Here is a 14,586-nt window from a genome sequence, read left to right as displayed (position 1 = left end):
TTCGGGCAGTGTGAGGGGTCGTGCTGGGGCTGGTGTTTTAGGGTTAGGGCAGTGCAGTGGTGGTCGGGCAGTGTAGGGGGTCGTACTGGGGCTGGTGTTTTATGGTTTTGGGTAGTGCAGTGGTGTTCGGGCAGTGTTGAGGGTCATGCTGGGGGTGGTGTTTTAGAGTAGTGCAGTGGTGTTAAAGGTTGTATAGGGTGTTGTTTTCCGGGTGGTGGTGTTTTAGGGTTTAGGGCAGTGAAGTGGTGTTCGGGCATTGTAGGGGGTCATCCTGGGAGTGGTGTTAAAGGGTTTAGGGCAGTGCAGTGGTGTTCGGGCAGAGTAGGGGGTCGGGCTGGTGCTGGTGTTTCAGAGTTTAGGGCAGAGCAGTAGTGTTCGGGGAGTGTAGGGGGACGTGCTGTGGTGGTGTTTCAGGGTTTAGGGCAGAGCAGTGGTGTTCGGGCAGAGTAGGGGGTCGTGCAGGGGGTGGTGTTTTAGGATTTAGGGCAGAGCAGTGGTGTTCGGGCAATGTAGGGGGACGTGCTGGGTGTGGTGTTTGAGGGTTTAGGGCAGAGTAGTGGTGTTCGGACAGTGTAGGGGGTTGTGCTGGGGGTGATCTTTCAGGGTTTACGGCAGTGCAGTGATGTGCAGGTAGTGTAGGGGGTCACGCTGTGGGTGGTGTTTCAGGGTTTAGGGCATTGCAGTGGTGTTTGTGCAGTGTAGGGGGTCGTGCTGGGGGTGGTGTTTAAGGGTTTAGGGCAGTGCAGTGGTGTGCGGGCAGTGTACGGGGTCGTGCTGGGACTGGTGTTTCTGGGTTTAGGGCAGTGCAGTTTTGTTCGGGCAGTGTAGGGGGTCGTGCTGGTGTTTCAGGGTTTAGGGCAGAGCAGTGGTGTTCAGGCAGTGTAGGGGGTCATGCTGGCAGTGTTGCTTCAGGGTTTAAAACAGTGCAGTGGTGTTCGGTTAGTGAAGGGGGTCGTGCAGGGGGTGGTGTTTCAGGGTTTAGGGCAGTGCAGTGGTTTTCGGGCAGCGTAGGGTGTCTTGCTGGGGTGGTGTTTAAGGGTTTAGGGCATTGGTGTTCAGGCAGTGTAGGGGGTCTTGCTGGGGGTGGTGTTTCAGCTTTCAGGGCAGTGCAGTGGTTTTCGGGCAGTGTAGGTGGTCGTGCTGGGGGTGGTGTTTCAGGGTTTAGGGCCGTGCAGTGGTGTTCGAGCAGTGTGAGGGGTCATGCTGGGGCTGATGTTTTAGGGTTTAGGGCAGTTCAGTGCTGTTCAGGCAGTGTGGGGTGTCGTGCTGGGGGTAGTGTTTTAGGGTTTAGGGCAGTGCAGTGGTGTTCAGGCAGTGTAGGGGGTCATACTGGGGCTGGTGTTTCAGGGATTATGGCAATGCAGTGGTGTTCGGGCAGTGTAGGGGGTCTTGCAGAGGGTGGCATTTCAAGGTGTAGGGCAGTGGTGCAGTGGTGTTCAAGCAGTGTAGAGGGTCTTGCAGGGGGTGGCATGTCAGGGTTTAGGGCAGTGGTGTTCGGGCAGTGTAGGGGGTCTTGCTGGGGGTGGTGTTTTAGGGTTTAGGGCAGTGCAGTGGTGTTCGGGCAGTGTAGGGGGTCATGCTGGGGGTGGTGTTTCAGGATGTATGGCAGTGCAGTGGTGTTCGGGCAGTGTAGGGTGTCTTGCTGGTGCTGGTGTTTCAGAGTTTAGGGCAGAGCTGTAGTGTTTGGGGAGTGTAGGGGGACGTGCTGGGGTGGTGTTTTAGGGTTTAGGGCAGAGCAGTGGTGTTTGGGCAGAGTAGGGGGTTGTGCTAGGGGTGGTGTTTCAGGATTTAGGGTAGAGCAGTGGTGTTTGAGCAATGTAGGGGGACGTGCTGGGCGTGGTGTTTGAGGGTTTAGGGCAGAGCAGTGGTGTTCGGGCAGTATAGGGGGTTGTGCTGGTGTTTCAGGGTTTAGGGCAGAGCAGTGGTGTTCAGGCAGTGTAGGGGGATGTGCTGGTGGTGGTGTTTCAGGGTTTAGGTCAGAGCAGTGTGTTCAGGCAGTGTAGGGGGTCGTGCTGGCAGTGGTGTTTCAGGGTTTAGAGCAGTGCAGTGGTGTTCGGGTAGTGAAGGGGGTCATGCAGGGGGTGGTGTTTAAGGCTTTAGGGCAGTGCAGTGGTTTTCGGGCAGCGTAGGGTGTTTTGCTGGGGTGTGGTTAAGGGTTTAGGGCAGTGGTGTTTAGGCAGTGTAGGGGTTCTTGCTGGGGGTGGTGTTTCAGCTTTCTGGGCAGTGCAGAGGTGTTTGGGCAGTGTAGGGGGGCTTGCTGGGGTGGTGTTTCAGGGTTTAGGGCAGTGCAGTGGTGTTCGGGCAGTGTAGGGGGGTCGTGCAGGGGGGTGGTGTTTCAGGGATTAGGGCAGTGCAGTGGTTTTCGGGCAGTGTAGGTGGTCATGCTGGGGTGGTGTTTCAGGGTTTAGGGCAGTGCAGTGGTGTTCGGGCAGTGTAGGGGTTCGTGCTGCGGCTGGTGTTTCAGGGTTTAGGGCCGTGCAGTGGTGTTCGTGCAGTGTGAGGAGTCATGCTGGGGCTGATGTTTTAGGGTATAGGGCAGTGCAGTGCTGTTCAGGCAGTGTAAGGTGTCGTGCTGGGGGTAGTGTTTTAGGGTTTAGGGCAGTGAAGTGGTGTTCGGGCAATGTAGGGGGTCATGCAAGGGGTGGTGTTTCAGGGTTTCGGGCAGTGCATTGGTTTTCGGGCGGTGCAGGGGGTCTTGCTGGGGTGGTGTTTCAGGGTTTAGGGCAGTGCAGTGGTGTTCGGGCAGTGTAGGGGGTCGTGCTGGGGCTGGTGTTTCAGGTTTTAGGGCCGTGCAGTGGTGTTCGGGCAGTGTGAGGGGTCGTGCTGGGGCTGGTGTTTTAGGGTTAGGGCAGTGCAGTGGTGTTCGGGCAGTGTAGGGGGTCGTGCTGGGGCTGGTGTTTCAGGGTTTAGGGCCGTGCAGTGGTGTTCGGGCAGTGTGAGGGGTCGTGCTGGGGCTGGTGTTTTAGGGTTAGGGCAGTGCAGTGCTGTTCAGGCAGTGTAGGGTGTCGTGCTGGGGGTAGTGTTTTAGGGTTTAGGGCAGTGCAGTGGTGTTCGGGCAGTGTAGGGGGTTGTACTGGGGCTGGTGTTTCAGTGATTATGGCAATGCAGTGGTGTTCGGGCAGTGTAGGGGGTCTTGCAGAGGGTGGCATTTCAGGGTTTAGGGCAGTAGTGCAGTGGTGTTCGGGCAGTGTAGAGGGTCTTGCAGGGGGTGGCGTTTCAGGGTTTAGGGCAGTGGTGTTCGGGCAGTGTAGGGGGTCTTGCTGAAGGTGGCGTTTTAGGGTAGTGCAGTGGTGTTCAGGGAGTGTAGGGTGTCTTGCTTGGGGTAGTGTTTTAGGCTTTAGGGCAGTGAACTGGTGTTCGGGCAGTGTGGGGGGTCATGCTGGAGGTGGTGTTTTAGGGTTTAGGGCAGTACAGTGGTGTTCGGGCAGTGTAGGGTGTCATGCTGGGGGTGGTGTTTTAGGGTTTATGGCAGTGCAGTGGTGTTCGGGCAGTGTAGGGTGTCGTGCTGGTGCTGGTGTTTCAGAGTTTAGGGCAGAGCAGTAGTGTTCGGGGAGTGTAGGGGGACGTGCTGGGGTGGTGTTTCAGGGTTTAGGGCAGAGCAGTGGTGTTCGGGCAGAGTAGGGGGTCGTGCTGGGGGTGGTGTTTCAGGATTTAGGGCAGAGCAGTGGTGTTCGGTCAATGTAGGGGGACGTGCTGGGCGTGGTGTTTGAGGGTTTGGGGCAGAGCAGTGGTGTTCGGGCAGTGTAGGGGGTTGTGCTTGGGTTGGTCTTTCAGGGTTTACGGCAGTGCAGTGGTGAGTGGGTAGTCTAGAGGGTCGTGCTGTGGGTGGTGTTTCAGGGTTTAGGGCATTGCAGTGGTGTTCGTGCAGTGTAGGGGGTCGTGCTGGGGGTGTTGTTTAAGGGTTTAGGGCAGTGCAGTGGTGTGCGGGCAGTGTACGCGGTCTTGCTGGGACTGGTGGTTCAGGGCAGTGCAGTGGTGTTCGGGCAGTGTAGGGGGTTGTGGTGGTGTTTCAGGGTTTAGGGCAGAGCAGTGGTGTTCAGGCAGTGTAGGGGGATGTGCTGGGGTGGTGTTTCAGGGTTTAGGGCAGAGCAGTGGTGTTCAGGCAGTATAGGGGGTCATGCTGGCGCTGGTGTTTCAGGGTTTAGAGCAGTGCAGTGGTGTTCGGGCAGTGTAGGGGGATGTGCTGGGGTGGTGTTTCAGGGTTTAGGGCAGAGCAGTGGTGTTCAGGCAGTGTAGGGGGTCATGATGGCGCTGGTGTTTCAGGGTTTAGAGCAGTGCATTGGTTATCAGGCAGTGAAGGGGGTCATGCAGGGGGTGGTGTTTCAGGGTTTAGGGCAGTGCAGTGGTTTTCGGGCAGCGTAGGGTATCTTGCTGGGGTGGTGTTTAAGGGTTTAGGGCAGTGGTGTTCAAGCAGTGTAGGGGGTCTTGCTGGGGGTGGTGTTTCAGCTTTCAGGGCAGTGCAGAGGTGTTCGGGCAGTGTAGGGGGTTGTGCTGGGGCTGGTGTTTTATGGTTTAGGGTAGTGCGGTGGTGTTCGGGCAGTGTTGGGGGTCATGCTGGGGGTGGTGTTTCAGGGTTTAGGGCAGTGCAGTAGTGTTCGGGTAATGTAGGGGGTCTTGCAGGGGGTGGCATTTCAGGGTTTAGGGAAGTGGTGCAGTGGTGTTCGGGCAGTTTAGAGGGTCTTGCAGGGGGTGGCGTTTCAGTGTTTTGGGAAGTGGTTTTCAGGCAGTGTAGGGGGTCTTGCTGGAGGTGGCGTTTCAGGGTTTAGGGCAGTGGTGTTCGGGCAGTGTAGGGGGTCGTGCTGGGGCTGGTGTTTCAGGATTTAGGGCTGTGCAGTGGTGTTCGGGCAGTGTAGGGGGTCGTGCTGGGGGTGGTGTTTCAGGGTTTAGGACAGTGCAGTGGTGTTCGGGCAGTATAGGGGGTCATGCTGGGCGTGGTGTTTCAAGGTTTAGGGCAGAGTATTGGTGTTCGGGCAGTGTAGGGTGTCGTGCTGGTGTTTCAGAGTTTAGGGCAAAGCAGTAGTGTTCGGGGAGTGTAGGGGGATGTGCTGGGGTGGTGTTTCAGGGTTTAGGGCAGAGCAGTGGTGTTTGGGTAATGTAGGGGGATGTGCTGGGGTGGTGTTTCAGGGTTTAGGGCAGTGCCGTGGTGTTCGGGTAGTGTAGGGGGTCGTGCTGGGGCTGGTGTTTCAGCGTTTGGGGCCGTGCAGTGGTGTTCGGGCAGTGTGACGGGTCATGCTGGGGCTGGTGCTTTAGGGTTTAGGGCAGTGCTGTGGTGTTCGGGCAGTGTAGGGGGTCGTACTGGGGCTGGTGTTTCAGGGATTATGGCAGTGCAGTGGTGTTCGGGCAGTGTAGGGGGTCTTGCAGAGGGTGGCATTTCAGGGTTTAGGGCAGTGGTGCAGTGGTGTTCGGGCAGTGTAGAGGGTCTTGCAGGGGGTGGCGTTTCATAGTTTAGGGCAGTAGTGTTCGGGTAGTGTAGGGGGTCTTGCTGGAGGTGGCGTTTTAGGGTAGTGCAGTGGTGTTCAGGTAATGTAGGGTGTCTTGCTGGGGGTAGTGTTTTAGGGTTTAATGCAGTGAAGTGTTGTTCGGGTAGTGTGGGGGGTTGTGCTGGGGGTGGTGTTTTTTTTTGGGTTTAGGGCAGTGCAGTGGTGTTCGGGCAGTGTAGAGGGTCATGCTGGGGGTGGTGTTTCAGGGTTTATGGCAGTGCAGTTGTGTTCGGGCAGTGTAGGGTGTCGTGCTGGTGCTGGTGTTTCAGAGTTTAGGGCAGAGCAGTTGTGTTCGGGGAGTGTAGGGGGACGTGCTGGGGTGGTGTTTCAGGGTTTAGGGCAGAGCAGTGGTGTTCGGGCAGAGTAGGGGGTCGTGCTGGGGGTGGTGTTTCAGGATTTAGGGCAGAGCAGTGGTGTTCGGGCAATGTAGGGGGATGTGCTGGGAGTGGTGTTTGAGGGTTTAGGGCAGAGCAGTGGTGTTCGGGCAGTGTAGGGGGTTGTGCTGGGGGTGGTCTTTCAGGGTTTACAACAGTGCAGTGGTGTGCGAATAGTGTAGGGGGTTGTGCTGTGGGTGGTGTTTCAGGGTTTAGGGCATTGCAGTGGTGTTCGTGCAGTGTAGGGCTCGTGCTGGGGGTGGTGTTTAAGGGTTTAGGGCAGTGCAGTGGTGTGCGGGCAGTGTACGGGGTCGTGCTGGGACTGGTGTTTCTGGGTTTATGGCAGTGCAGTGGTGTTCGGGCAGTGTAGGGGGTCGGGCTGGTGTTTCAGGGTTTAGGGCAGAGCAGTGGTGTTCAGGCAGTGTAGGGGGATGTGCTGGGGGTGGTGTTTCAGGGTTTAGGGCAGAGCAGTGGTGTTCAGGCAGTGTAGGGGGTTGTGCTGGCGGTGGTGTTTCAGGGTTTAGAGCAGTGCAGTGGTGTTCGGGCAGTGTAGGGGATCGTGCAGGGGGTGGTGTTTCCGGGTTTATGGCAGTGCAGTGGTGTTCGGGCAGTGAAGGGGGTCATATAGGGGTGGTGTTTCAGGGTTTAGGGCAGAGCAGTGGTGTTCGGGCAATGTAGGGGGATGTGCTGGGAGTGGTGTTTGAGGGTTTAGGGCAGAGCAGTGGTGTTTGGGCAGTGTAGGGGGTTGTGCTTGGGGTGGTCTTTCAGGGTTTACGACAGTGCAGTGGTGTGCGAATAGTGTAGTGGGTCCTGCTGTGGGTGGTGTTTCAGGGTTTAGGGGATTGCAGTGGTGTTCGTGCAGTGTAGGGCTCGTCCTGGGGTGGTGTTTAAGGGTTTAGGGCAGTGCAGTGGTGTGCGGGCAGTGTACGGGGTCATGCTGGGACTGGTGTTTCTGGGTTTAGGGCAGTGCAGTGGTGTTCGGGCAGTGTAGGGGGTCGGGCTGGTGTTTCAGGGTTTAGGGCAGAGCGGTGGTGTTCAGGCAGTGTAGGGGGATGTGCTGGGGGTGGTGTTTCAGGGTTTAGAGCAGTGCAGTGGTGTTCGGGCAGTGTAGGGGATCGTGCAGGGGGTGGTGTTTCAGGGTTTAGGGCAGTGCAGTGGTTTTCGGGCATCGTAGGGTGTCTTGCTGGGGTGGTGTTTAAGGGTTTAGGGCAGTGGTGTTCAGGCAGTGTAGGGGTTCTTGCTGGGGGTGGTGTTTCAGCTTTCAGGGCAGTGCAGAGGTGTTCGGGCAGTGTAGGGGGCTTGCTGGGGTGGTGTTTCAGGGTTTAGGGCAGTGCAGTGGTGTTCGGGCAGTGGAGGGGGTCGTGCTGCGGCTGGTGTTTCAGGGTTTAGGGCCGTGCAGTGGTGTTTGAGCAGTGTGAGGGGTCATGCTGGGGCTGATGTTTTAGGGTATAGGGCAGTGCAGTGGTGTTCGGGCAGTGTAGGGGGTCGGGCTGGTGTTTCAGGGTTTAGGGCAGAGCGGTGGGGTTCAGGCAGTGTAGGGGGATGTGCTGGGGGTGGTGTTTCAGGGTTTAGGGTAGAGCAGTGGTGTTCAGGCAGTGTAGGGTGTTGTGCTGGGGGTAGTGTTTTAGGGTTTAGGGCAGTGAAGTGGTGTTCGGGCAATGTAGGGGGTCATGCAAGGGGTGGTGTTTCAGGGTTTAGGGCAGTGCATTGGTTTTCGGGCGGTGCAGGGGGTCTTGCTGGGGTAGTGTTTCAGGGTTTAGGGCAGTGGTGTTCAGGCAGTGTAGAGGGTCTTGCTGGGGGTGGTGTTTCAGGGTTCAGGGCAGTGCAGAGGTGTTCGGGCAATGTAGGGGGTCTTGCTGGGGGTGGCGTTTCAGAGTTTAGTGCAGTGCAGTGGTGTGTGGGCAGTGTAGGGGGTCGTACAGGGGAGTGGTGTTTCAGGGTTTAGGGCAGTGCAGTGGTGTTCGGGCAGTGTAGGGGGTCATGCTGTGGCTGGTGTTTCAGAGATTAGGGCAGAGCAGTAGTGTTCGGGGAGTGTAGGGGGACGTGCTGGGGTGGTGTTTCAGCTTTCAGGGCAGTGCAGAGATGTTCGGGCAGTGTAGGGGGGCTTGCTGGGGTGGTGTTTCAGGGTTCAGGGCAGTGCAGTGGTGTTCGGGCAGTGTAGGGGGGTCGTGCAGGGGGGTGGTGTTTCAGGGTTTAGGGCAGTGCAGTGGTTTTGGGGCAGTGTAGGTGGTCGTGCTGGGGGTGGTTTTTCAGGGTTTAGGGCAGTGCAGTGGTGTTCGGGCAGTGTAGGGGGTCGTGCTGCGGCTGGTGTTTCAGGGTTTAGGGCCGTGCAGTGGTGTTCAAGCAGTGTGAGGGGTCATGCTGGGGCTGATGTTTTAGGGTGTAGGGCAGTGCAGTGCTGTACAGGCAGTGTAGGGTTTCGTGCTGGGGTAGTGTTTTAGGGTTTAGGGCAATGCAGTGGTGTTCGGGCAGTGTAGGGGGTCTTGCAGAGGGTGGCATTTCAGGGTTTAGGGCAGTGGTGCAGTGGTGTTCGAGCAGTGTAGAGGGTCTTGCAGGGGGTGGCATTTCAGGGTTTAGGGCAGTGGTGTTCGGGCAGTGTAGGGGGTCTTGCTGGAGGTGGCGTTTTAGGGTAGTGCAGTGGTGTTCAGGTAGTGTAGGGTGTCTTGCTTGGGGTAGTGTTTTAGGGTTTAGGGCAGTGATGTGGTGTTCGGGCAGTGTGGGGGGTCGTGCTGGGGGTGGTGTTTTAGGGTTTAGGGCAGTGCAGTGGTGTTCGGGCAGTGTAGGGGGTCATGCTGGGGGTGGTGTTTCAGGATTTATGGCAGTGCAGTGGTGTTCGGGCAGTGTAGGTTGTCGTGCTGGTGCTGGTGTTTCAGAGTTTAGGGCAGAGCAGTAGTGTTCGGGGAGTGTAGGGGGATGTGCTGGGATGGTGTTTTAGGGTTTAGGGCAGAGCAGTGGTGTTCGGGCAGAGTAGGGGGTCATGCTGGGGGTGGTGTTTCAGGATTTAGGGCTGAGCAGTGGTGTTCAGGCAGTGTAGGGGGATGTGCTGGGGGTGGTGTTTCAGGGTTTTGGTCAAAGCAGTGGTGTTCAGGCAGTGTAGGGGGTCGTGCTGGCAGTGGTGTTTCAGGGTTTAGAGCAGTGCAGTGGTGTTCGGGTAGTGAAGGGGGTCGTGCAGGGGGTGGTGTTTCAGGGTTTAGGGCAGTGCAGTGGTTTTCGGGCAGTATAAGGGGGCTTGCTGGGGTGGTGTTTCAGGGTTTATGGCAGTGCAGTGGTGTTCGGGCATTGTAGGGTGTCGTGCTGGTGCTGGTGTTTCAGAGTTTAGGGCAGAGCAGTAGTGTTCTGGGAGTGTAGGGGGACGTGCTGGGGTGGTGTTTCAGGGTTTAGGGCAGAGCAGTGGTGTTCGGGCAGAGTAGGGGGTCGTGCTGGGGGTGGTGTTTCAGGATTTAGGGCAGAGCAGTGGTGTTCGGGCAATGTAGGGGGATGTGCTGGGAGTGGTGTTTGAGGGTGTAGGGCAGAGCAGTGGTGTTCGGGCAGTGTAGGGGGTTGTGCTGGGGGTGGTCTTTCAGGGTTTACGACAGTGCAGTGGTGTGCGAATAGTGTAGGGGGTCGTGCTGTGGGTGGTGTTTCAGGGTTTAGGGCATTGCAGTGGTGTTCGTGCAGTGTAGGGCTCGTGCTGGGGTGGTGTTTAAGGGTTTAGGGCAGTGCAGTGGTGTGCGGGCAGTGTACGGGGTCATACTGGGACTGGTGTTTCTGGGTTTAGGGCAGTGCAGTGGTGTTCGGGCAGTGTCGGGGGTCGGGCTGGTGTTTCAGGGTTTAGGGCAGAGCAGTGGTGTTCAGGCAGTGTAGGGGGATGTGCTGGGGGTGGTGTTTCAGGGTTTAGGGTAGAGCAGTGGTGTTCAGGCAGTGTAGGGGGTTTTGCTGGCGGTGGTGTTTCAGGGTTTAGAGCAGTGCAGTGGTGTTCGGGCAGTGTAGGGGGTCGTGCAGGGTGTTTTGTTTCAGGGTTTATGGCAGTGCAGTGGTGTTCGGGCAGTGAAGGGGGTCATGCAGGGGGTGGTGTTTCAGGGTTTAGGGCAGTGCAGTGGTTTTCGGGCATCGTAGGGTGTCTTGCTGGGGTGGTGTTTAAGGGTGTAAGGCAGTGGTGTTCGGGCAGTGTAGGGGGTCTTGCTGGAGGTGGCGTTTTAGGGTAGTGCAGTGGTGTTCCGGTAGTGTAGGGTGTCTTGCTTGGGGTAGTGTTTTAGGCTTTAGGGAGTGAAGTGGTGTTCGGGCAGTGTGGGGGGTCGTGCTGGGGGTGCTGTTTTAGGGTTTAGGGCAGTGCAGTGGTGTTCGGGCAGTGTAGGGGGTCATGCTGGGGGTGGTGTTTCAGGGTTTATGGCAGTGCAGTGGTGTTCGGGCAGTGTAGGGTGTCGTGCTGGTGCTGGTGTTTCAGAGTTTAGAGCAGAGCAGTAGTGTTCGGGGAGTGTAGGGGGACGTGCTGGGGTGGTGTTTCAGGGTTTAGGGCAGAGCAGTGGTGTTCGGGCAGAGTAGGGGGTCGTGCTGGGGGTGGTGTTTCAGGATTTAGGGCAGAGCAGTGGTGTTCGGGCAATGTAGGGGGACATGCTGGGAGTGGTGTTTTAGGGTTTAGGGCAGAGTAGTGGTGTTCGGGCAGTGTAGGGGGTTGTGCTGGGGGTGGTCTTTCAGGGTTTACGACAGTGCAGTGGTGTGCGAATAGTGTAGGGGGTCGTGCTGTGGGTGGTGTTTCAGGGTTTAGGGCATTGCAGTGGTGTGCGGGCAGTGTACGGGGTCATGCTGGGACTGGTGTTTCTGGGTTTAGGGCAGTGCAGTGGTGTTCAGGCAGTGTAGGGGGTCGGGCTGGTGTTTCAGGGTTTAGGGCAGAGCAGTGGTGTTCAGGCAGTGTAGGGGGATGTGCTGGGGGTGGTGTTTCAGGGTTTAGGGTAGAGCAGTGGAGTTCAGGCAGTGTAGGGGGTTGTGCTGGTGGTGGTGTTTTAGGGTTTAGAGCAGTGCAGTGGTGTTCGGGCAGTGTAGGGGGTCATGCAGGGGGTGGTGTTTCAGGGTTTATGGCAGTGCAGTGGTGTTCGGGCAGTGAAGGGGGTCATGCAGGGGGTGGTGTTTCAGGGTTTAGGGCATTGCAGTGGTGTGCGGGCAGTGTACGGGTCATGCTGGGACTGGTGTTTCTGGGTTTAGGGCAGTGCAGTGGTGTTCGGGCAGTTTAGGGGGTCGGGCTGGTGTTTCAGGGTTTAGGGCAGAGCAGTGGTGTTCGGACAGTGTAGGGGGTTGTGCTGGGGGTGGTCTTTCAGGGTTTAGGGCAGTGCAGTGGTGTGCGGGTAGTGTAGGGGGTCGTGCTGTGGGTGGTGTTTCAGGGTTTAGGGCATTGCAGTGGTGTTCGTGCAGTGTAGGGGGTCGTGCTGGGGGTGGTGTTTAAGGGTTTAGGGCAGTGCAGTGGTGTGCGGGCAGTGTACGGGGTCGTGCTGGGACTGGTGTTTCTGGTTTAGGGCAGTGCAGTTTTGTTCGGGCAGTGTAGGGGGTCGTGCTGGTGTTTCAGGGTTTGGGCAGAGCAGTGGTGTTCAGGCAGTGTAGGGGGATGTGCTGGGGGTGGTGTTTCAGGGTTTAGAGCAGTGCAGTGGTTTTCGGGTAGTGAAGGGGGTCGTGCAGGGGGTGGTGTTTCAGGGTTTAGGGCAGTGCAGTGGTTTTCGGGCAGCGTAGGGTGTCTTCCTTGGGTGGTGTTTCAGGGTTTAGGGCAGTGGTGTTCAGGCAGTGTAGGGGGTCTTGCTGGGGGTGGTGTTTCAGCTTTCAGGGCAGTGCAGAGGTGTTCAGGCAGTGTAGGGGGGCTTGCTGGGGTGGTGTTTCAGGGTTTAGGGCAGTGCAGTGGTGTTTTGGCAGTGTAGGGGGGTCGTGCAGGGGGGTGGTGTTTCAGGGTTAAGGGCAGTGCAGTGGTTTTCGGGCAGTGTAGGTGGTTTTCGGGCAGTGTAGGTGGTCATTCTGGGGCTGATGTTTTAGGGTTTAGGGCAGTGAAGTGGTGTTTGGGCAGTGTAGGGGTCGTGCAGGGGGTGGTGTTTCAGGGATTAGGGCAGTGCAGTGTTTTTCGGGCAGTGTAGGTGGTCGTGCTGGGGCTGATGTTTTAGGGTTTATGGCAGTGAAGTGGTGTTTGGGCAGTGTAGAGGTCGTGCAGCGGGTGGTGTTTCAGGGTTTGGGGCAGTGCAGTGGTGTTCGGGCAGTGTAGGGGTCGTGCTGAGTCTGATGTTTTAGGGTTTAGGGCAGTGAAGTGGTGTTTGGGCAGTGTAGGGGTCGTGCAGGGGGTGGTGTTTCAGGGTTTAGGGCAGTGCAGAGGTGTTCGGGCAGTGTAGGTGGCCGTGCTGGGGGTGGTGTTTCAGGGTTTAGGGCAGTGCAGTGGTGTTCAGACAGTGTAGGGGGTCGTGCTGCGGCTGGTGTTTCAGGGTTTAGGGCCATGCAATGGTTTTCAGGCAGTGTAGGTGGCCATGCTGGGGGTGGTGTTTCAGGGTTTAGGGCAGTGCAGTGGTGTTCAGACAGTGTAGGGGGTCGTGCTGCGGCTGGTGTTTCAGGCTTTAGGGCCATGCAGTGGTGTTCGAGCAGTGTGAGGGGTCATGCTGGGGCTGATGTTTTAGGGTTTAGGGTTGTGCAGTGCTGTTCAGGCAGTGCAGGGTGTCGTGCTGGGGGTAGTGTTTTAGGGTTTAGGGCAGTGAAGTGGTGTTCGGGCGGTGTAAGGGGTCGTGCTGAGGTGGTGTTTCAGGGTTTAGGGCAGTGGTGTTCAGGCAGTGTAGAGGGTCTTGCTGGGGGTGGTGTTTCAGGGTTCAGGGCAGTGCAGAGGTGTTTGGTCAATGTAGGGGGTCTTGCTGGGGGTGGTATTTCAGGGTTTAGTGCAGTGCAGTGGTGTTCGGGCAGTGTAGGGGGTCGTACAGGGGGGTGGTGTTTCAGGGTTTAGGGCAGTGCATTGGTGTTCGGGCAGTGTAGGGGGTCATGCTGTGGATGGTGTTTCAGGGTTTAGGACAGTGCAGTGGTGTTCGGGCAGTGTAGGGGGTCGTGCTCGGGCTGGTGTTTCAGGGTTTAGGGCTGTGCAGTGGTGTTCGGGCAGTGTGAGGGGTCGTGCTGGGGCTGGTGTTTTAGGGTTAGGGCAGTGCAGTGGTGTTCGGGCAGTGTAGGGGGACGTGCTGGGGTGGTGTTTCAGGGTTTAGGGCAGAGCAGTGGTGTTCGGGCAATGTAGGGGGAAGGGCTGGGTGTGGTGTTTGAGGGTTTAGGGCATTGCAGTGGTGTTCGTGCAGTGTAGGGGGTCGTACTGGGGGTGGTGTTTAAGGGTTTAGGGCAGTGCAGTGGTGTGCGGGCAGTGTACGGGGTCGTGCTGGGACTGGTGTTTCTGGGTTTAGGGCAGTGCAGTTTTGTTCGGGCAGTGTAGGGGGTCGTGCTGGTGTTTCAGGGTTTGGGCAGAGCAGTGGTGTTCAGGCATTGTAGGGGGATGTGCTGGGGGTGGTGTTTCAGGGTTTAGAGCAGTGCAGTGGTGTTCGTGTAGTGAAGGGGGTCGTGCAGGGGGTGGTGTTTCAGGGTTTAGGGCAGTGCAGTGGTTTTCTGGCAGCGTAGGGTGTCTTCCTGGGGTGGTGTTTAAGGGTTTAGGGCAGTGGTGTTCAGGCAGTGTAGGGGATCTTGCTGGGGGTGGTATTTCAGCTTTCAGGGCAGTGCAGAGGTGTTCAGGCAGTGTAGGGGGGCTTGCTGGGGTGGTGTTTCAGGGTTTAGGGCAGTGCAGTGGTGTTTGGGCAGTGTAGGGGGGTCCTGCAGGGGGTAGTGTTTCAGGGTTTATGGCAGTGCAGTGGTGTTCGGGCAGTGAAGGGGGTCATGCAGGGGGTGGTGTTTCAGGGTTTGGGGCAGTGCAGTGGTTTTCGGGCATCGTAGGGTGTCTTGCTGGGGTGGTGTTTAAGGGTGTAAGGCAGTGGTGTTCGGGCAGTGTAGGGGGTCTTGCTGGAGGTGGCGTTTTAGGGTAGTGCAGTGGTTTTCAGGTAGTGTAGGGTGTCTTGCTTGGGGTAGTGTTTTAGGCTTTAGGGCAGTGAAGTGGTGTTCGGGCAGTGTGGGGGGTCGTGCTGGGGGTGGTGTTTTAGGGTTTAGGGCAGTGCAGTGGTGTTCGGGCAGTGTAGGGGGTCATTCTTGGGGTGGTGTTTTAGGGTTTATGGCAGTGCAGTGGTGTTTGGGCAGTGTAGGGTGTCGTGCTGGTGCTGGTGTTTCAGAGTTTAGGGCAGAGCAGTAGTGTTCGGGCAGAGTAGGGGGTCGTGCTAAGGGTGGTGTTTCTGGATTTAGGGCAGAGCAGTGGTGTTCGGGCAATGTAGGGGGACGTGCTGGGAGTGGTGTTTTAGGGTTTAGGGCAGAGTAGTGGTGTTTGGGCAGTGTAGAGGGTTGTGCTGGGGGTGGTCTTTCAGGGTTTACGACAGTGCAGTGGTGTGCGAATAGTGTAGGGCGTCGTTCTGTGGGTGGTGTTTCAGGGTTTAGGGCCATGCAGTGGTGTTCGAGCAGTGTGAGGGGTCATGCTGGGGCTGATGTTTTAGGGTTTAGGGTAGTGCAGTGCTGTTCAGGCAGTGTAGGGTGTCGTGCTGGGGGTAGTGTTTTAGGGTTTAGGGCAGTGAAGTGGTGTTCGGGCGGTGTAAGGGGTCGTGATGGGGTGGTGTTTCAGGGTTTAGGGCAGTGGTGTTCAGGCAGTGTAGAGGGTCTTGCTGGGGGTGGTGTTTCAGGGTTCAGGGCAG

The sequence above is a fragment of the Triturus cristatus genome, chromosome 1_1, assembly GCF_964204655.1.
Source record: "Triturus cristatus chromosome 1_1, aTriCri1.1, whole genome shotgun sequence".
Lineage (NCBI taxonomy): Eukaryota > Metazoa > Chordata > Amphibia > Caudata > Salamandridae > Triturus > Triturus cristatus.
The sequence above is the reverse complement of the archived record's forward strand: the minus strand, read 5'-3'. Positions refer to the sequence as shown.